The sequence below is a fragment of the Tachysurus vachellii genome, chromosome 9, assembly GCF_030014155.1.
Source record: "Tachysurus vachellii isolate PV-2020 chromosome 9, HZAU_Pvac_v1, whole genome shotgun sequence".
Taxonomy (NCBI): Eukaryota; Metazoa; Chordata; class Actinopteri; order Siluriformes; family Bagridae; genus Tachysurus; species Tachysurus vachellii.
Window position 1 is genome coordinate 7654395 of NC_083468.1, and position 22370 is coordinate 7676764.

Consider the following 22370-nt stretch of genomic DNA (forward strand, 5'->3'; position numbering starts at 1 on the left):
ATCCATTGCCGGTCTAATCAATCTCCAATCTACTCTATCCGTCCATCTCTCTATCCAGCCACCTCCTCAGTTTAATCCATATCCAATGTATTCAACTCCATACCTACATAATACCTACTCCATTTATTCACCTTATTCATATTTCTACCTCCCTCCTTCCACTCTCCATTCATCCAGCCATCCACCTACTCTATCCATCCATCCACATAACAGACAGGTATTTACAGGGATTCTACTTTTACTTCTGTCAATGTGTAGTTCTGCTGATAACCAGGAAACCCAGAAGCACGTGGCATTGTGTACTATTTTCATCCCATTTCTTTAGATAACACTAAAAATTTAAATGAAACAAAATGGCTTCTTTCATGTTTTTTTTTAGTAGTAAAAGCCTTACCTCAACACATCTTGGACTTCAAAAGTATGTATTCTAGCAACAACTCAAGACCAAAATATTAGAGACAGTGCAAGAAGCTCCTCTGAGTCTCTGAGTGTCCTGGGAGTGTGAGTGAGCAAGTGTGTGTGTGTGTGTGTGTGTGGTTGAGTGCACGAGTGTGTGTTTTTGAGGCATCTGAGCCCTCCTTCGTGTGATGTCACAAGTGACCAGGTGGGTTCGGTTTGTGGCTGTCTGGCACAGTGACTCACATAAATTGAGTAAAGTGATGACACATATACACAAACAGAGACAACACAAAGAGACAGCTTTATTATTTCCCTCCACAGCATGTCCTAAAGTCTTTGTACCACAGCACTGTGTGTAATTCTTTTATTCATTAATTAATGACTGATGCTTTTAACCATAACTACAGTTTAGCATCCCTCGTTCACCACCCTCGTTTTCCTCCCTCGCTGTTAATAAAGCAAAAAACGCATCATGTTACAGAGAAACCGTAATGAACAAAGTCCTCTGTCCTGAAGACTCCTGCAACGGAAAATTACTGTGCTTTAAAAAACGCTGACACATGAGACCTGATAAGGAACCGCCTGCTAACAGAAAACTTTGACATATTATATAATTATAGGAGACGTTTTTATTATTGTATAGATGCCCTTGTGTGCTTGCTCAGGGGTGTCAGCTTGGTAGCCCTGGGATTCGAACTCACGACGTTCCGATTTGTAGTCCAACACCTTAACCACTGAAGAATATGCTGTACACATTCGAAATTACAATTGAACTCAGCTTCTGTTTAAAGGGCTGTCATATGTGAACCTTCATATGTACAGTATTATGATGTCATTGTCTCGTTTTTGTCACCTGACACAAGCTTAACAAACAAAGCATTCTTAACCATTTCAGTCATGTGGTAAAGATGGTTTTAAAATAAATAAATGCATGTTATGGTTTATTTTTTGCTTATGGCTGAGTAATGAGATGGTTTCTTTTTGTCCAAAAACTATTTTTGCTTTAAATTGCATAAAAAGCCATAATACATATATTTCATAATAAATATCCAGTAGCTCTGTAACCAAAAATTAAAATCATTCTGTATCTATTTCTAACAAGTTTTCAGAATTGTTAGAAATAGATACAGAATGATTTTAATTTTTGTTGCAAATTATTTTCCCCGTTAGTGACCAAATGACTAGAGACGCAATGCAAATATAGCACATGAATATAAATAATAAACTTCTTCGTCTCCCCTATATATATATTTTTAGTCATAGTTATTTTATTAGTAATTTTCCTAAATGTCTGCATTACTAAGTCATCAACGAATCATTTTATATTTACCAACAATTGCTTTCTGACAAAAAGCAACAAATTACAGACAAAACAATGCAAACTGTTGGGTTTAGTTTGCATGAGGCTACTTTCTTTTATTTTTTCTATCACACCAACTATTGACTTCTTGATTATTACAATGTACATCTCTTTTTAACATTTTCCATGTAGAAATGTTTTGTTTTATTGTGCCTTAGACTTCTGTACATTACTGTAAAAAAGTTAGATCATTTCATATATAAGGGTAACTCATGGGTGCGCCACATGACACACACACTTACTTTGGCAGCATCTGGTGACAGCATATATGCAGGCTCTGCATTTAAGAAGCAAAACACTCACACTTCTGTGAGAAAACCTGACCCCAAAGTGCCCCCCCAGACACACACACACAATCTAACAACCTACAAGACACACACTGAAACACACAGCACTGCTCAAACACACCATCAGGCTGCTGACGCTGATAACAAACCCATAGACCCCTGAGACAAAAGAGAGCGACTCACATTTCATACCCAGCTGAGACTTTTAGCAGAGTCCCGTCATCACTCCGGTCATTTTAAAACACACTCACACACATGCTCATACACACAAATGGTACCTAGGAAAAAAAAACAACAAAAACAAAGGTTTTTCATGGACAATTGTACTTATTTGAGGGGACACACACACACACACACACACACAAACACAAAAGGTGACACTGTGTGAACTCCAGCACAGTACAAGGTACTCTAACAAGTGCCAGCGTGAAACAGGAAGTAAGTAATAAAACCTTTGACCACTGTATCAGTCACTGTAGGCTTTGTTTCTCGTCTCCCTCACACACACCCACACATACTTCACATGAGCCTCTGTGTCAGGTGCTTCGGACTAAAGAATAGGTTCTTATTCTCGCTACATCCCTATTACACATAAAAACTGTGTCTGACTGAGATTAACGCACGTCAGCGGCCTTCAAGAGAGACACGTCTTGAAAACGAACACAGGCCTCTGTTCACTAACGAACAGCAGGTGAGTGTGTGGTGATGAGAACACACCCTGCATCTGCAGCTCAGGGCTGCAGTGTGTGGATCAATAAAAGTGTTCAGGGTCAGCGTCTGCATTCACACTTGGCATTAAAATGCAACCGGACTATGTTATCGGACTAACGTGTCCTGGTTCTGACGTGGACGAGGACGCGCGATACATTAGTATAATGTAAACCCAATTCATTCATCGTGTCTGCATCTACAGGTTGACATCACACAAAACCCCACCCATTATCATTTCCCCCTCCTCTCTCCCTATTCGCTGCATGTAGCTGTGATTTCGAGATACGATCGAGGAATCGGAGTAGATCGCAAATATAACCCCAAGACTGAAAATAGTTTTTAGAAGAAATCCCACCACTTCAGGTCGATTTTGCGGAGCCGTTTTTAAATGTTCTGCAGGGATAGTGAGGTCCGATCAGATATCCAGATGCAGAAGCCACGTAATGTTGACAAGTGTAAATGCGCCGTGTCCTGATTGGCTGATGATCCGATCTGCTTGATCGGATTGCTGTGATCAGATTTTCTCTCAACAGATCCACAAGATCTGGGTCCTTATGTGTATGTAAAAGCATATTAGTGACGTAACATATGGTGACCCATACTCAGAATTCGATCTCTACATTTAACCCATCCAAAGTGCACACACACAGCAGTGAACACACACCCGGAGCAGTGGGCAGCCAATTATCCTGCAGCGCTCGGGGAGCCGTTCGGGGATTCGGTGCCTTGCTCAAGGGCACCTCAGTCGCGGTATTGCCGGCCCGAGACTCGAACCCACAACCTTAGGGTTAGGAGTCAAACTCTCTAACCATTAGGCCACGACGTCCCCAACATCAACAAAAGTAGTATGTTCATCTTAACTGTGTAGAAAGAACAACAGAATTAACTAGAATTATGGAGCAGGACTTTTTTTATGCTTTAGCTATTGTTTACACACCAATAATACCAATAATAATAAATATATCAACTGTGATTAATTATTAAAAGTCTCAGTAGAAAACAACCAAAAAGTTTCCAGTTTCTTTCCCATTTTGGTCACTTTTCCACCCACTACCTACCAAATGCAAAGGGTGAAGGCTAACACCCACAACTGGTTAGTGTCACTTTAATTGACAGTAAAGAGAGTGGGCAAAAAGCATGGACATTTTGCTCTCTTGGTTTCTGGCCTTGTGATCTCCTTCTCCTTTCTTTGTTTTAGTGTCTAAGAGGAAATGCCAACTACATGTGGTCTTTGAGGACAACAACCTCCTAATCAATACACAATTGTCAGACTGTACATTTGTAAATCACACCCTCCAGTGTCACCCAGATGAGGATGGGTTCCCTTTTGAGTCTGGTTTTTCTACCCCCAACTCATAACCGTCAGTCATCACTGTAAACAAATCGTCTACATGGCCTGTGACAGTGCTGTAGAGTGACTTGTTCTTGAATCACAAGGCATCAAGGGAGTTTTCCCATCTGCACATCACTGACGGATGATGACTCAAGATCACAGCTTGTGCCTGTTAGGTCCAATGAAGGAGGCGTGTGGCCTCTGTGTCATTTACTGTCATGCACAAAGGAAAAAACAGCAGAATGACAAACCTAAATGCAAACCCAGTGTGTTAGTCTGATACAAGCACGCTCATCTCTGGGTTCGGTTTGAAGAGAGCAGACCGAGGTAGTCACTCTTAGTCACACTTGTGTCTGTTCGGTTTTCCCTGAGTCACACAAAGTGATGTCATTACGGATGTCTGCTAAAAATAGCACTCCTACTGTATCTTATGTTCTACTGTTTCTCGTGTGCAAGGACTGTGCTGGATAACGCTAACGATATTACGTTGTAGTGACAACAGAATGAGCTTTTCAAGTCCTCAAACATTATGCTGCATATCTTTATACATCAGGAAAGCCTATAAGCCTTCAAAAGAATACAGCAAAACAGGAAATGACAAGTGCATGGACACTGTATGATTAACACTGTCCTGGCTCATATGTGTTCAGCATGAGCATCTGCCTTTTTTCAGATGTGCCGTCCACAGCCAAGATTCGCATATGGTGCTTCGCTGCTGGAGAATTTAAACCTCAAACAAAACACACGGCATGGACACACGCTCCGGAATATCCCACCAGCAATACAGTTACACTGTGTACTTATTATATCAAACCACAGACGCACAAAAAACCCTTATAACTAGAACACAGTAGCACCGTTTAGCTAGCATACAAACTGCCTACAAGATGAATGAGTGAACAAATTCTCTAAATAAAGTCATTATCGGAGTCAGGGAACAGCAGCTCGGCTACAAGCTCAGACCCATTACATTCATGACCTTTGTAAGACCTGCTGTAATATATGGCACTTAGAGCAAATATGGAAAACATTCATTAGGCAACAGAGACTAGTTACAGCCAGGTCAAAGCACAGGAACCTTTAATTAAAGCCTAAGAACAAAAAACATTAACATTAATTTGGTGCACGCAATATACCCGTAAACAGCAGAACAAATCCTGACAACACACACACACGCACACACATGCGCACACACACCTTCCGAGTGTTTTTTTTCCCCAGACAACAAACTTTATCTAATGCAATGACAAAAGTGGGTGGAGCTTCCAGAGATCCTCAGATAATCAGCAAGAAAGCACCAATATTTTGATCCTTATCGTTAGTACATAGTAAAACCTGTATACATATAATACAATAATAAAAACCAAAGTAAACCTAAAACATTCTCCCTATACTATGAAGACAAATAAAAGCACAGAGGAACAGGGGGGAAAGGAGCAGGCTTTCAGGGAGTATTTTTTAATAATAATAATAATAATAATAATAATAATAATATATATATATACACATATATATATATATATATATATACACATATACATATATATATATATATTTTTTTTTTTAATTACATGGATCATCGAATGGATCATCTAATTTTACCGAGGAGAAAACAGACTGCTATACATTTAATTGATATCTTGTAGCTGAAATATTGAGCTGTCAATCAAAACATAATAAAACTTTAGGTTGTAAACATCATTGTATCAACACTGCATATATGTGGACTGCCTCGTGCCTTGATCTTTTTATTCATTTTTCATTATTCATCTTCTACCGCTTATCCAAACTACCTCGGGTCACGGGGAGCCTGTGCCTATCTCAGGCGTCATTGGGCATCAAGGCAGGATACACCCTGGACGGACTGCCAACCCATCGCAGGGCACACACACACACACTCTCATTCACTCACGCAATCACACACTACGGACAATTTTCCAGAGATGCCAATCAACCTACCATGCATGTCTTTGGACCGGGGGATGAAACCGGAGTACCCGGAGGAAACCCCCGAGGCACGGGGAGAACATGCAAACTCCACACACACAAGGCGGAGGCGGGAATCGAACCCCCAACCCTGGAGGTGTGAGGCGAACATGCTAACCACTAAGCCACCGTGCTCCCCTTGGCCTTTTTAATAATAATAAAAATAAAACATACATCACATCATATAAATTCTTACATAATATAAACAGATAGCACTTGTTTGCTACCTGATGAATTCGTTCATTCACGCTCTTCACTTAAGCCTTCGACAGCTTCACTTTCATGAGGCTCACAAACAGATCCTCACACAGAAAGGTTAGAATACAGACACCATGGGCTTGTGATAAATAGTAAAGCAGGGCATTTATATAGTAAACATGTACTCAATGATGCTCCGTCTCCCTCATAGCTGCCTCACAGTGAACTCCGTGCTGGAGTTTTTCTACTGTAAAGCCAGTCATCTCCTGGGAAAACGTTGAGCAAAACCGCTATCTAATCTGGTGTTTCATTGTAGACTCACGCTTTCATGAGCAGAGCAAAACAACAAAACAAACAAAAACAAACAACACACAGGACCACAGGGAAAGAGAAGAAATTGCTGAATGTTCTTTGTGATGTGTGCAGAATTAACCCTGAAATCATCCCATGCATGTTCTACCCCCTCATTCCTGATTCTGCAGGCCCCGCCCTGACACTGCATGCCCCGCCCATATACCACAAGCCCCGCCCCCACGATGAGCAGGGTTCACTCTTACGTCAAACCCCCCTCCGATCTTTTTATTTTTTTGACAGTTATTTTTTGGAGGGGGCACGGTGGCTTAGTGGTTAGCACGTTCGCCTCACACCTCCAGGGTTGGGGGTTCGATTCCCGCCTCCGTCTTGGGTGTGTGGAGTTTGCATGTTCTCCCCGTGCCTCGGGGTTTCCTCAGGGTACTCCAGTTTCCTCCCCCGGTCCAAAGACATACATGGTAGGTTGATTGGCATCTCTGGAAAATTGTCCGTAGTGTGTGATTGTGTGAGTGAATAAGAGTGTGTGTGTGTGCCCAGCGATGGGTTGGCACTCCGTCCAGAGTGTATCCTGCCTTGATGCCCGATGACGCCTGAGATAGGCACAGGCTCCCCGTGACCCGAGGTAGTTCGGATAAGCGGTAGAAAATGAATGAATGAATAATATTTTTTGCTGTGTCCATCCTCGATATTTAGAAAATGGTGTCACTTCCAGCTGCAGCCGGACGCCTTTATATCAAATCTCTAATGGACAATTAAATTCAATTTTTATTTGGTCACATACACAACCATATAATATACAACAAATAGTGAGATGCTTTTCAACTGTCTGCGTCATGAGAATAAAATCAATAAGAAGAAAATGAGAATAAAATTAGAAGATGATAAAGAATATATTAAGAATAGAAATCGCTTTCATCAGCTTTCTGTTACGAAACAATCAGGGAAAGGCAAGGATGGATGGATGGATGGATGGATGTATAAATGGATGGATAGATGGATGGATAGATGGATAAACGCTTCCTCAACACTATTCTTATTCATGACTTAAGCACAAAAGAGGACAGGAGCTGTTTCAGGATGTCATTAACTGACCACACTGAGACGAGGTTCTTTCACTCTGCATGACTTCTCTTCCCACATGGCTGAGTCAGACACAAACACACACCAACACACGCTAGCGCAAACAAATCAGGAAGGAGAAAACGAGGGTCAGGGCAGAGAGATCGCAAGGTCGTAAAGCTGCCGTTTAAAAGCCGATAAGCGGTCACTGTCGAGTCAGTGTTAGTTTTATGGCTGTCATGACTAGCCATACAGGGTCACCACATCTGATGTGTAATGGAATGGAATTGGGTACGAGGGGTATAATAATGCATGAAACATTGGAAAACACACACATACACACACACCCTTGATCTCTACTGGTTTACTCGAAGAGTCATCAGCAAGAGTTTAGCAAACATCAGTATGTTACTGGAACTACTTGCAAATGTGCGTGTGTATGTGTGTGTGTGGAGAGAGGGAGGACTAAGGTTGAGAGACACAGTGTGTGAGAATTAGAGGGAGCTGGAAAGAAGAGAGACACAACGAGAGTGAGAGCGAGACAGAGAGGGAAGTGATGGAGGTTGAGATGGAGAGAAACAGAGGGATGCTGTGAAAGAAAGAGAATGAAAAGAGAGAGGAGAGAAAGAGACAAAAAGAGAAAGGGAAACAGGTAGATAAACAGAGACAGACAGACAGACAGACACAGATCCTCTCAAAAACAATTCTGCCTTGAGATTTTGGGTCACACCCATAGTGATGTGAATAAATGATGTGATGAGAAAGAAAGTGATCCCAGCTTCAGAATAGTCGACACTGTTTTTATCTCCATAAAAGATCTGTTGTACACCAGATGTGAGAGAAACAATGAATGCAACTCCATCAGAGGAGCTTCCTCCGTTCTCATCCCTGCATGACTGACTGATGACTGACTGATGACTGACACCCAGCCCAGTCTCCTCATCCCGCTGCCACTAGACATAAAACAACCTGCACGACTGAAATGCTTCGTCTCTAACCCCGGCGCATTTCCCGACATTTAATGCTGTCTGTTTTCACTGCCATCTTTAGTGAAAGGCGATCTATAAAAGCAGAATGAGGAAGAAACCTTGAGAGCAGCTGAGACTTCAGAAGGGAAGCCCCTTTTCACTGTCACCTGACACACACACACACACACACACACCAACTCACTTAGAGCAGTATGCAGGATTTAATAGCTTGACAGATAATGAGGAGCAAAGTAAAATTGAAATCAAATTTAAAATGAGTGACTTCATTAGAAATTAGAGGAAGTATTTTGCTGTTTTTGCTGTTAAAGAAAAAAAAAACCTAAATCAGCTTGTGGCAGCCTTTTCTCCTCAGAGCTCTCTCTCACACACACTCACACACACACACACACACTCACACAGGCAGACATAAACATGTCCTGCAGACACAACAACCACTCCCCTTTTTCATGTTCAAAGGAGTAACGCTGGTGTCTAATGAACAAAGTGATACAGAAAAAAGCGAGACACTGCTTTGTAATTATTCAGAAGGAAACGACTCCCTACAACCGTCTGTCTTCTGTTCCGTGTGTATGTACAGTATGTGTTTTCCAGTGTTTAGACATTTGTCCGTCTGTGTTAATTAGGGTGGACTAGACAGAACGAAAAGAGAAGCAAAAGATGAAAGAAAGGGGGAATGAAGGAGAGTTGAAAAAGAAAAAGAGCCTAAAGGACAGGAGAACGGGAGCTGACCGATGTGGACGTGTTACTGTGAAGTGGAATAGTTTACATTTATATTGCAGTAATATAATACAAGCAGCCGATTGGAGACCAGGTTAATGTTATAAAACCTCCCACTTTATTCGGAACACCTGCAATGTGTTCATTTATCCAATCAGCAGATCATGTGTCAGCAGAGCGGTGCGTACAAATCGAGAGCATCGGTTGATGTTCACATCAAATATCGGAATGCGGAGGGGAAAAGAAAAAAAAAAAAGGTTGTTGGTGCCGGTTTGATCATTTCAGAAGTGTCGTGAGCTGAAAAACAACCCAAACTTACCAAACCTTGAGGCGTTTTTTTTTGTTTTTTTTTTTTGTTTGTTTGTACATTTAGATAGCTAGATTTAGCTTGATTTGCCCTTACTGGAAATAAACAGAGAAATTGTAACAGAGAAACAGGACATAGTTAAAGGCAAAAACAGAATTTCTGGAAACTTAGAGCAAAATATAAAATATTGTCATTTCAACAAATACTTTTCTTCCGGGGTGTCAATAAATTTGTCACATAAGTATTTGTGCGAAATCGTGAAACTGATTTTGTCAGAGCAAAGATGAATCCTTTCTCTTTTTGTTTAAGAGATATTTTAATTGGTTATTAGCTCAATAGCACAAATTGAATTGAGAAGGTATGAGTTTAAATTCCCAGGCCTACCAGAGAGCAACCCAGTGTAAAGATCATGAGCAAAACCTGTAATTCTGTATCTCCAGCCACCAGCGTGTGTCACTCGTGATTCATCACAAAGTGCAAAGCATCTTTAGTTGACTGCTGCCATGATTTCTAAGTAAGTCTCAGGTTTATGCAATATAGCTGTACAATATTTACAAAAGACCACCTAGATGACCATGAATCATATCTTCCAGCTAAAAACGAGACATTTTTACCATTTTGCAAAGACATGGTTTGCTGTTTCTTTTTATTCACAGCCAATTTAGCAACTCTATTTGAAGAAAAGCCAACAGTTCGAGCCTTCAGCAGCACGCTAAGTATAACCAAGTCTCTCGATGCTGCAGTAATCATTCTTTTTTTTTTTTTTTTTTTTTTTTTTTTGCAAAGTTCACTTGAAGTTTTTTCGTGTTGCTGGTTTCACCCACTTTGGGGCTAACAATAGCTTTCCTTTCTGTCGCTGGAGCTCGCCAACTCATGTTGAAAATAAAAACCTACAGTACTTTGCCCATTCGGTGCCAGCGTGAGCACAGGCTAGCGGCTCAATTACTGTTTACTGCTTAATGAAGAAATAAATGAATAAGTGCGCAGTACTTTATCATACTGGCTAGAACCTAGCCATTTTTTATTGTATTATCATTATTGAATTATTAACAATCATCTCCAGGAAGTATGCACACACACACACACGTTTTCCTTTTTTATGATACAGTACGGCCACAGCAGGGTGAGTGTGTGTGTGTGCGTATCTAGGGGTGTGTATGTCCCAGGAGTCTCGTGGTCACCATGCCCATAGCCCCTGTACAGCAGATGGCACTAAATCAGGCACTGCCAATTTACATGTAAATAGAATGAGTGAGAGAGAGAAAGAGAAAGAGAGAGAGAGAGAGAGAGAGAGAGAGAGAGAGAGAGAGAGAGAGAGAGAGAGAGAGCGCGACTGATGCTGGGTGGGGGTGTGCCGGATGCTCCCTTCCACTCTTGGGTCTAATAATGATACAATGGCAACCTTGCAGCATCCACAAATGGAGACATGGAAGATCGATGGAAGAAGAGATGCAGAAAACTAGGAGGGGTAAAAAGGATGAGAGGAACGATGCAGTGAAATGGGAGTGGGGGAATGAAGAGGGGATGGAGGGACAGATTGAAAGAAGAATGCATAAAAGAAGAGAGATACAGACAAAAGGGGGGAGGGGCTAGAGAGGGACACAGGGGGGAGACAAAAAGAGAAATGGAAGGAAAACGGATGATTCCCCCCTTCTCTCTTTCATCTCTTTCTTTCTCTCAGTGTTCTGTGAGTGTTTTCTGCTGTACTGATGACCCCACACACTCCAAACACACGATTTAAAGAACACAATTGTGAAGAGTTTCTTTAAACTAATACTTTTTATTTTAATCTAATATTGTAAACTGTGATCTCACAGTTCAGCAGAAACAGCAGCAGTCATCAGTACAGCAGAAAATACTCACAGAACACTGAGAGAAAGAAAGAGATGAAAGAGAGAAGGGGGGAATCATCTGTTTTCTTTCCCAAGATAGAAGCTGATGATGCTAACAAAAAAAAAATAAACATTTTTCAGTGCTAGCTACATTAGCAGCAGGACTGGGAGTGGATGAGTCAGCGGAAAGAGATCTCTAACTAGTGCACTGCAGCCAGAGCAGGCCAGATGGACATCACACACCCAGCCAAGCCTGGTCAAGAAGGGTTCATACACACTCTCACGCGTGCGCACACTCACGCACACCCACATACTCTTGCACACACGCACACACACTCTCGCACGCACACCCACACACTCTTGCTCACACACACACTCTCGTTCACACACGCTCTGGCACACGCTCGCTCACACAGAAACGCAAACTCTCGCACACGCTCAAACACACACTCACACACAAAAAAAAAAATGACTGAAAAAAAATGACTGAACTATTGAAATCCTCCACAAACCTTTTAATGGAAAAAAAATTACAGCAAGAAAAAAAAAAATTGTTGGGAGAAATACGATACCAATTTTCTTCAGCAACGTAATGCCATTCGGAGTGAAAGGACACGCTCGGCAGGTGGAGCTGGGGCTTTTCCTATCTGTTTCTTTAGCTTTGTGAAAAGTGGCCTTTCCAAAACAAACATGGAGTCAGATCTAGGAACTTGCCTTTTTAAAGCAGATGGAAACGGTCAGTTTTTTCTTTAAAGCATTGCCCATTTTTGATTCTCTGTTCTATAACAGAAAGAGAGAAAGTATAAAAGAGAGAGAGAGATGTGATTTTTTTGTCCTCATGTACTCCCCGTGTCTGTACAGGTTGTTGTCAATGGTAGATGTTCAGCTGTATGTGTGTACACGGCATCCTGTGACAGCTAGTTTCCCGTCACAGGATAGCGTTGTACGAAAACATTTCGGCTCAGGTCCATCACACTACAGCAAATCAGGGGGTTTTATTTAAAGACTATTTATGACTCTGGTAGAAAAAACTAAACAAGAGGCCAAAGTTTGTGCTCAAACCTTACAGGTATCTTTTGGTACTTATTTTTTTACACCTAAATTTAAGTGTCAAAAATGTGAAATATTTCCTCTCAGCTTCCCAAAATGTACTGCATCCTACCCAAGACAGCATTACAGTGTGCTTCTAACAAAGCAGCATGTCATTGTTTCAAACCCCATCATACTTCAGTTACAAAATTTGACTAAAAGAAATGAAAAATTGTGTCAGTAATTTGGGTCAGTATATGTAAAAAAATAAAAACTAACTACCTCAAAGATTTGACCAAAAATCCAAATTTTGGATTTTCTCAAACATTCTCAAAATCTTGATTATCGAATGATGCCATAGTATGTTGAATGCATGACTTGTTATCCAAAAAATATGACGCTCTTCCTAAAGCTTTGCATTAGATAATATTACAAATGACACGTTGCATAAAGCCATCATTACTCGTCAAAACTTGAGAATCGATATATTGAGTCGGAATTGTGAGATAAATTTGAGATCGTTCTTAGAATCTTTATGAATACGGGTCTCTTTTAGATGGAGTCATGTCTGAACTACAAAAACATGCAACTCCCTGGAGGCGGTGTAAAAATATAGACAAAGGTTGAAACAGGAGCTACTAAAATAAGGTCCATGTCCATCACTTGTGCTGTAAGTGTTGTTGGTCTGGGCAGACGGACAGATGGCTAAAGGAGGGGATGCATCTCTAACTCGCGCATAATCTATGAGACATGGCGTGTGTATGCGCATGGAACCCCTGGTGTTGTGTTGGTTTAGGAAACATGAGTATCTCTAAGGGGAGAAAGAGGAACAAGTAGGTTGTGCTTTCTCTTGATGGCAGGAGGTTTTTGAAGGGCCCTAGAGTAAGGGGGGATGAGCCAGGCAGCCGGGAATGATGGGATGCTGGTGAAAAGGGATGTGGGGCGACAGATGTAGTCTTTTTCATCCTCAAGTCACCACAGAAATGCCAAGTGCATTGATGTATCAGTGACTGTCTTCTTCTGAACGTACAGTAAACCCATTTCACTACAGGAAAAACTGGAAGAAGCTCTCAGAGAAGCCAGATTAAAAAGAAACTTAGTTCTAAGCTTCGGCCAAATTGAAGTTAGGATAAATTTCTATATCAAATTACCCTAATACCCGGTGTAACGTAGACATAAGTAGAGTAGCCATCACATACTGTAGCTATTCGCTGGCTGATCCGAATTAGCTTTCGCATTAAAGCAGTGTACGGTTTGTATTTTAACATACAACAATGCTACACACTTTGACGAAGGAAAACTCTTCACCCTGGTAAGATCGTGGTGGACAGGACATTGTGTAGTGAACATGCAGCTATACAAACAGCGGTTCTACCTCGTGTAACCGCAACGCTGAATTGCTAACAGCTGGTGAGCAGCTTAGTGTTTAGCCTGACTATCTGATGACATCATGGTATATCTTTAGCAGAACAGGGGCTGCAATGTACAGTACATATGGAGCTGCTTTGATCTAAATGACATGTAATTTAACCAGCAAAACACTCATTATGCCTGTTAGTTCATCCCGTTGCTTGGTGCTGCTCCCATCATCCTGAAAGACATCATGTTCTCTGCTCATTAACAAACACTGGCTTAATATTTGCTTCAGTTATAACAAGGTGACGAAGAAGATAATAAAAACTACCTGATTGTAACATCAGGAGTGTTGTCAGAGTGACAGCTGTGGATATTAGAGGATCGTTTCAGTCTCTTTGTCTCCTAACTACTGCGGTGAACCCAAACTGCATCAAATTAATTCAATCTCTGGTTACAATATCGATCTAGATTCAGGGAGCTAAAGCCAACTCTACTACTCCTTAGAACGTTTTAGACCATGTGTTAAAATCTCTTTGAATACATACATCTATGGGAGATTTTGGCATTCTCTTGATTGTTAACAATAATATGCAAGCTGGCTCATTACATATAAACTCTGTAAGCAATGTTCCTTGCCTTTAGCTTTTTTTTATGAAATGCTCAAAAGCATCTCAGACCTCCAAAGTGGTTTGAGCGAGAGGTTTGAAATCTTTCATTTTTACATGGCTCTTCATCCAGGTATAATTCTAATACTCAGGACTCATGAAACAACCAAAGATAAATAGGGTGTATGACACAATAATATAATTTTCCAAGCAAAAATATCCTTCACTCACCATCATCTCATCTATCTATCCTCTCAGACTCCTACACAAGCAAATATTTGCTTTTTTATTAAACTAACCTCCGTCCACCTCGCTCCTCTGCTGAGATGAGTCACGGTCCTTCCCTGCGTCCTTCACATTCCTCCATCTCCCGCTCATCCTCCTCTCATGATGATGACAGAAGGCACTGGAGCCTCATATCTTCCAGAAATAAATAAATATGTCGGAGAATCGTGACTCACTGCCGGCTCTTGGTCCATCTTCACCCAATACACACTTTCTAACTCTGTCCAGAGTGGATTCTACACTATATGACTGAAACTGTGTGGACATCTGACAATTACGCTCCTATCTGCTTGTCGTATCTATGGGCATTAATACAGCGTTGGTCCTGTCTTTCTTAGTATAACAGTCTTCAGGGAATTCTTTATATTAGGCATTTGAGGCATGGTTATATGGATTTGTGCCCATTCAGCCATAAGCACATTAGTGAGGTCAGGCGAAAAGGTCTGGCACACAGTCGCTGTGTTAAATTCATCTCAATTCATCAGGTGTTCAGGAAGTTTGAGGTCAGGGCCCATACCAACCTTGGCATCCATGTCCTCATGGACCGCTTCTTACTGGAACAGGTATATGTCCTGCAAGCATGACCCAGTTTCTGGGACCACTTAGAAATCATGAAGATGGGGTTGGGCTGCATTTTTGCTACGATAGCTTTAGGACAGCAATGGCCACTGTTTTAAACTCAAGTCTCCATCTGTGAACAGTTGATAACTTCAGACTTAAAACAGACTTCGTGTTTAAACTAGATAGAATTTCCTGGTTATATAATTGCACTCTTTGACCATATCAATACACGGTTATCAAAAGAAAATGATTTACAGTCACACAATCCGGTCCCTTTGGAGTCTGGTTTCTATCAAGGTTTCTTGCTAATATTCTCTCAGGGAGTTTTTCCCTGCCAACACCACCTCTAGCTTGCTCGTTAGGAATCAAATTTATACCATGAAGTAAAAGCGAAAATCAACTTTGTGAAAATATATAAATAAAATTAAAATGTGATGACAAAAATGATGGATGGATGGCATCTGCTTTCTTCTATGCTCTTATAGCACTGCCTTTATCTATTAGCCTAGTGGCAGAGGCTCAGAACGATTCCATATTTTCCGGCTTGGGCAATGACGCTATCCGTTTGCTGGACATTCAGTGCTGCCTGGGACATGTGGAGACACATTCGTCTTTAAATTAAGATCTTATCGTCCAGACCAGAGACAAACACTGTCTTTTTTATAGAGTTTTATAGCACTTTCTTAATGAGTGGAAAGAAAGGTATAGCTCAGCAGCCATTATCAATCTGCAAATCAGCATCAGCTAGTATCCGGTAATCCAGCAATGAGTGAGAGAGAGAGAGAGAGAGAGAGAGAATACACATACCCACACACATCTCAATGGCACTAAAACAGCAATAATTTTAACGCAACAGCAGGCGTTTATGACCTCATGTCTAAATCGTCCAGCCTCCTACTCAAGATGCTCAGGCTTAAAAAAAGAAGAAAAATATAGGCTATTTGTTTTGGGTTTTATCTCGCTTGTACAGGCAGACTTCTCCAGTCGAGAGCGAGGCAGCGAGAGCAAGAGACAGAGAGCGAGAGACAGAGCGAGCGAGAGAGAGAGAGAGAGAGAGAGATAGAACAATAAGTGTAGCCTGTATTCGCAATGGCCACTCCATTATTCATTAAGCACAATCCTGTGGATCCTGCCCAAACACCCCCAGTGCACACTAACCCTCATCCCTCTGGCAAACTAGCAAGTATATACAGTATAAGCATATATAATTTATATATAAATGTATATATACACTCACACACTTACAGTATATACATTGTCCCTTTCATTCATATATATACATTATATATATATATATATATATACATATATACATATATACATGTATATATATACATATATATATATATATACACGTATATATATACATACATATATACATACACACATTCATATATACACACACATACACATATGTAAATAAAATATACATACATAAACACATACATACATATATACACACATACATATATTATATGAGAGAGAGAGAGAGAGAGAGAGAGAGAGAGAGATTAACGAAGGGCAGGTTTGAAAATTGCATGTAACTCTACATTGTTGAGTCTGAATTCAATACACACACTAACAAAGACAGAATGAAGGGGAGAGAGAGAGAGAGAGAGAGAGAGAGAGAGCAGTGCTTTAATGTGTGTGTCGAGTGTTTTAATGTGGTGTATACAGGCTAAGAAGAGAAAGGAAAGCTAAGAAAAAAGGAAAAGGAACACAGGCAGATGTTTGACGATGACTCTGTGTTGTTTTGTTGGTCAGAAAACTGCAGAGAACAGCAGAGCCATAATAACTCCATCCAGATGAATTGAGGGTGTGGAGCAGGCAGCTCATAACAACACACCTGGTTATTCTACACCACCAACACCTGGAGGTTCAACTTATCTGAACTCCTGACCTCACATTACTGCTGCATAATTCTCCTTTATATTGTGAAGCACTATGAGGGAAAAGGGATAGAGAGAGAGACAGAGTGAGTGAGTGAGAGAGAGAGAGATTATTAACATTATCAGGCAACAGAGAAACTCTATTTTTTGGAAATTGCGAATCCTGACACTGCCACTGTCGTTCACAGCCGAGATCCAAGAGAGCAAATTTCACTACTCTCTCTGGATGGGAGGGACTTTAGGCCCCTTTTCCTTGTCAATCACAGAGACGCTAGTCAGTCAGGGGCATCTGTTAGTACATGTATGCAGAAGAAGGCAGAATGCGCTGGCTTGACGTGTCTCAGAGGAAGCATGTCCGAGCCTTCTCTCTGTTTGGCACTCGTCTTTACACCAAATTGTGGAAAAATTACCATATATAAAAACACGATAATTAAAAGAAATGTTTGTTGGTAATTAGCAAGGCGGTTTATTAAAATAATTGCCTTTTACACAGAGCAACATGCTGTAAAGGGAAGACTGAGGCCTTGTTAACATCGATAATAATATTGTTGTTTTCTCTGTGGTTTGGACTCCAGTTCATGTTTATGTCATGGAAAAAATGGCTGTCTAAAACCAGTCCATGTGGACAAAATTTTATCTGCATCGACATCGTCTGAGCAAGACTCATACGCGAGAATACATGAGAAAGGAACCTAAAGTGAGACACAGGGCAAATGCCAATGAAAACATTTCCGATGATCTGACCGAGCCCACAATGCGGCAGGGCTGCTCCGCAATACTTAAGTGTAGAGGCATGTGTAAAAGTATGTGTCTCTCTGTGGGGATCTGAAGGAACGAGAGAACACGACTGAGGAATAACTGCAGTGAATTTGATCTGTGGAATCTAAGTGACTGATGAAGTGTCGAAGTGTGTGTACATACACATGTGTGTGTGTGTGTTTGGAGAGCAGATTGCCTGCCCTGGCATGGACAAACATACCCAACATTGATCAATGCCAGAGCACATCAGGCTTCTACACAAACTGCTCACATTCCACAACGTGATGAAGATGACTCTCACTCTTCATGCATGCTGGTGAGTAACCAGCAATATGCAGGGATCATTTCCAGGGATCATCCAGAACTGTGGATGTGCTGGTAAAGTGATGAGTAACGAAGCAAAGTTTCCCCCAATTCTATTCAAGTGGAGTGACGAACGCTTTAGTAAACCGGGATCAGTCGTACAGCGCAGGAAGCTCTACACCAGTGAAGCACTTATTTCTAGCTCGCGTTAAAGTTCGGTTCACCATCAACCTCAAGTTTAGGTTTAACTGGATGGATTTGCAGCAAATGTTTCCTTGACAATTTTCCAACTATTTGCAGTTACATTTTGTATTTGTGAACATATTATGAGAAATAAAAATGCAGTTCATGTACAATGTCCATTTGCAGTTGTATTTCCCATGTCTTATGAGTTATGACCCTGTCATATGGAGGCTTTAATATCAGTTATAGCCCTGCTGGCTATGTCACCATGTCATCTGTGTTGTGTATGGAGTTCGACTAAAACCCAAAAGGAATCGCAATTCACTTCGCCCTGGCATTTGTTCAGCTGTTAAGACTGCATCTACATCCGAAAGCGTCTGTTCGGCACATTTCCCTTACGACGGAGATTGATGGCGTGCTCAAAAATAAACGCGCCCCATCTACATATACTCCCATCCCCAACATTAACTTACAGTTTCTGTGCAAATAGTCAGGGGTGTAAAGGGATCTGAAATCATTTGGGCAGAATTTTAAGTTAAAATTGGAAGTGGAGTCCTATAATCTATAACAAACTATTAGTGTTGAGGTATGAATTATAGCATGAGGTCTCAAATGTGGGTCAAACTATTACACACCAAAAAGACAAAAATGATGCTGATAAGGAAAAAAAAAGAAAAAAAAATCCAGATAAAGACAAAGAAAAACCCAAAAAAACCCCAAAAAAAGTCTCAAAGGAATAAAGAACCCAAAAATTTTAAAAAGAAAAAATAAGCAAAAAGGGAAAAAAAACAAAAAAAATTAAAAAAACCCCAAAGGGAAAAAACCCAAAAAACAAAAAAAAAAAAAACATAAAGGCCAAAAAAAGAAATAAAAAAGATAAATAAGGAAAACCCAAAACAAAAAAACAAAACTTCAATAGACAAAAAATTTTAAAAATTTACAACAAAACAAGCAAATTATTTTAAGCCCACACCACACACACACAACACACACCCCCAAACGCACAACCGCCCACAACGCACACCACACCACACAAAGACACGCCACACACACACACAAAAACACACACTAAACACGCACCACAACCCCACTGCCACACACAAAAACCCCACACACCGGGACCCCCTCCCACACTTAAAGGTGGGGTCTCCGTTGTTTGAAAGCCAATGTTGACATTTGAAATCACCAAAACAAACACGCCCCTAACCCAAATGGGTCCCACCCCAGTATTGATAGCTCCACCCCACACATACACCAGACAAGTATAACCCAAGTATAACCCAGACAACTATTATGGCAGAACCTGCTGGGGCAGCTGACCGAGGGTATATTTTTAATCAATAAATGACCTCAATCAGTAATACTATGGTAATACAAATGTGATTTTGTAGTACTGTGTGTTGTACCGTGAAAGGTTTAGCTCCGTTTCACGCGGAAAGAGACGGTCAACACCTAGAACCCGAGGCAGAGGTAATGTTAGAGGCAGAGGTCGTAACGTTGCTGCCGATAACATGGAAGCAGAAGACTTGGAGCGTGTGCGCATGTTTCAGGACCAAAGACTTGCAGTAACGCAAGTAAGTGTATGGATTGATTTAATATTCTGAACTTTAATTGATAGAAAGCCGTATTCTGTTAGTCATACTTCTTGTCTTACCATAAGCCTTTCTTCGCTTTCTTTCTTTGTTTTTATCCTCCATGTCAATGTTAAAACCGCTTTCTGCTAATGTTACGAATGCGCACTGAACACTCTCTCCGCCATTTTTTTCTGTAATGCTCATCTCTGAACATGGAAATACTGTAATCTTTTCGTTTATGATTCGGTCATCTGCCTTGCCATGTAGTTATTACTTTGGTTAAGCAATGTATGCTTAAATTCTTCTCTAAAAAGCATTTCCAATAATTATATATTAAAAAAATCTACCTTGTCAAACTGGCACGGACACAATCAACAGTCTGGGATAGAAAGAAATCAGCCCCAGACTCGCTTGTATTTTTCTTCAAAACATCGGTGAAGCTGATTCTCAGCTCATATTCAGGAGTAGATGCTAACAAATGAAACCGTCTATTATTCTAAAAGCCTTACTTTCTTATATACAGTTTGTGATTTCACATGTGATTTCACTATAAAGCACCATGATGGATGAAAGACAATACATTCTAAACAGAAGGGAGGAACTTTGCATAAATTATACAGAAGCTCAAAAGCTGGATGTCCGACGGAGCCTGGCAGTAGGATCAGCGACAGCCGCCTTCCATCAGCCTCAGGCTAGATCTTCATTAATTCTCCACTTTGGTGCCAAGCAGCTGCTTTTGGGATCCTCTCGTCCTGTGGCGTAATTCTGGTTCACGGTGCACGTGGGGAGATCCTTCAACACTCTTACGGCTAAAGCGCAAAATAATCTGGACAGGAACCGTGTTTCAATTTCCTGTGTGAAGACGAGCTGACGACTGAAGAGTTTTACTAAGCGTCAGGTGACGAACGAACAGGAAGCGTTTAAAGTGAATATTTCCGTAACTTAATAAGCTGAGGGGAAAAAAAATCGAGATTGGTGAACAAATGGCGTGATGATGAAGACAGAAACCACCTCGTCTCACAGACATTCTACAAAATTTACAGCAACTATAAAAGAACGAGTTCTACATGCTGTTCTTTACTAAAATTAAAAAACTTTTCGAAAAACTGTAAATATTAAGTAATTGTCATCTCCGTTCACACCACCGGTCGTTGTTTACTATCCTGAAACAGTGTGATGGTGATTTATGGAGATAATGAACAGTTGGTAATGTGGAAGCACACTGTGGAACCGAACCTGAGACTCCCTGTAGGAGGTGGTGTGAGTACAGTGTCACTAGAACTGGGTCACCATTCCTGTGTTAAGTTTAGCTCTCACAGCATCGTTAGTTTAATACGAGTGGCAGAGGAATGCTGTAGGACAGAAGAAGTGAGATGCCTTTTTGTGTATAATAGCACTAAACTAAATAATGTGGCGAGTTGCATTGTGCACATTATAGGGTTTTTTTTGGTGACGAACACGTGTTTGTGATGAACACGTGTACCAGGGTTCACGCCAGTTATTATTATTTACTTTATTTCTAACTAATCACACGTGCAGGCAACTGAACAGGCACTCAGAGGCCAATTTGTCTGCTTCTGGTATAATAAGCATCTAACAGTAATGAGAGACGGAGTCAGTGATTACACACTACAGAATACACACACCCTTGTCCTTGTGTACACAGCACATTTAATGGGAGGTGGAGTGTGTGTGTGTGTACACAGTGTGTGTGACTTCTCTGCAGAGCCACTCCCTCTCAGCTGAGATTCATTAACCCTCAACACACACACACACACGCACTATACTTAAACCTGAAACTCATCTATACAATCCAGTTGGTCAAAGACAATGAAAGTGAAGAAAAATTAAAAAAAAAAAAAAGACAAGGAAAACAAAAATGATGATGATGATGATGATGATGATGAAAAAGAAGAAGAAGAAGAAGGAAAATAAGATGAAGCAGGATGAGATAAATCTTTTTCTTTGTCTTGTTTCTCTTCAAAGACAAAGAAAAGGCAAAAAAGAAAAATTTCAAGAAAAAGAAGAAGGAATATAAGTCGAAGATGACCAAAGAAGAATGACAGAGCAGAGTAAGGAAAGGCAAATAATACAAAAGAGGACATAAGTTCAAGAATAAGTTAGCGGAAAAAAAAGACAAAAATGATGATGATGATGATGATGATGATGATAAAAAGAAGAGGAAAAATACACAGATAAAGACAAAGAAAACAAATAAGCTCAAGAATAAGTCAAAGGAATAAAGACAAAAATAAAGAAGAAAAATAAGCAGAAGGAGACAAAAAAGACAAAGAAGAATAAAAGAAGCACAAAGAATAAGACAAAGACAAACGAGA

At 40.6% G+C, this 22370-nt stretch overlaps 1 protein-coding gene across 4 annotated transcripts in view; it reads right to left on the reverse strand.

Moving 5' to 3' along the window:
• Window positions 1-22370, reverse strand: part of pak1 (p21 protein (Cdc42/Rac)-activated kinase 1) — a 57652-nt gene that overhangs the window by 19472 nt on the left and 15810 nt on the right. Inside the window, exon 1 of one of the 4 annotated variants that reach the window (XM_060877557.1) lies at window positions 2230-2393. The exons of 2 other annotated variants lie outside the window; for them this stretch is intronic. The gene's annotated coding sequence lies outside the window, so the exon portion shown is untranslated. Of the gene's footprint in view, window positions 1-394; window positions 503-2229; window positions 2394-22370 lie in introns of those variants that run through there. One more of the 4 variants, XM_060877559.1, reaches the window with a different exon arrangement.